This window comes from Etheostoma spectabile, chromosome 4 (assembly GCF_008692095.1).
Source record: "Etheostoma spectabile isolate EspeVRDwgs_2016 chromosome 4, UIUC_Espe_1.0, whole genome shotgun sequence".
Taxonomy (NCBI): Eukaryota; Metazoa; Chordata; class Actinopteri; order Perciformes; family Percidae; genus Etheostoma; species Etheostoma spectabile.
In genome coordinates this window covers 27,077,662-27,078,511 of record NC_045736.1, presented here as the reverse complement: position 1 = coordinate 27,078,511, position 850 = coordinate 27,077,662, and the positions used below count along the sequence as shown (strand labels likewise).

At 36.9% G+C, this 850-nt stretch overlaps 1 protein-coding gene across 1 annotated transcript in view; it reads right to left on the bottom strand.

Annotated features, from left to right (window-relative positions):
- Window positions 1–529: 529 nt before the first annotated feature.
- The window catches only part of trpc4apa (transient receptor potential cation channel, subfamily C, member 4 associated protein a), a 14,961-nt gene continuing 14,640 nt past the window's right edge, over window positions 530–850 (bottom strand). Inside the window, exon 18 of the mRNA XM_032512825.1 lies at window positions 530–850. This exon is cut by the window's right edge and continues 734 nt beyond it. The gene's annotated coding sequence lies outside the window, so the exon portion shown is untranslated.

The following is an 850-nucleotide window of genomic DNA, read 5'->3' as shown; positions in this document are numbered from 1 at the left end:
CTCATGACATGCTGGGAGTAAAACTGTAGACTTGACATAAGAAGTGGTTTGATCTGTACGGTGCAAGGATAAAATATGAGGTAGCTCATCCATTTGTACTTATCTCAGGTTGAGTTTCCTTATTTTGAGAAACCAAATCCACATCATATTTCCAATAAACAGCCACACATTCAGGCCGTGAACACATGAACATAGCCCTGCCCACTACTTCATCTTTATCCAAACTAAAAATCAAGTGGTTTCATGTAAAAAAAAGAGCCATCATAAAGAGAGATAGTCATTCTCAGCTTGTTGTCAATTTTGAGAGAACAGAGACAGTGGTAGACCTTCAGTCCAATGCTGATGCTGTTGGGCAAGCTAATTCACAAAAACCTTTGGTGGACTGGAACAATGTAAGTGGTATCCTAACACTAGCACCTGCATAGTTTATTCTCTTCTCAAAGCATCTCTCACAACATGCATACACATTGTTACAAAATGAAAATGTTTTTAATCAACAAATGTAAAATATAATAAACAAAAACAATTCAATCTGTGCAATGTTTTATTCTACAGTTTATCCAGAGCTAAAAAGTTTGAACATGACATAAGTAAATAAAAAATAAAATAAAAAACCTGGTAAAGAAATGACTCCCGAGTGGCTTCTAAAGTCACGACAGAGTGGATGGTTTTAGGTGAGAGGAGCCCCGTGTGATTTGTGAAACATGTCAGCCAGCCCACAAGCTACCTAAATGTGCAGAGTAGAACCAAAAAGCACCAATTAACAATAGCCATCTAATGTAATAGACCCACAGACAGGTTAAATCAAAACACAGTTCATTGATAAGACCCCTGCAAAAATTCCAATATC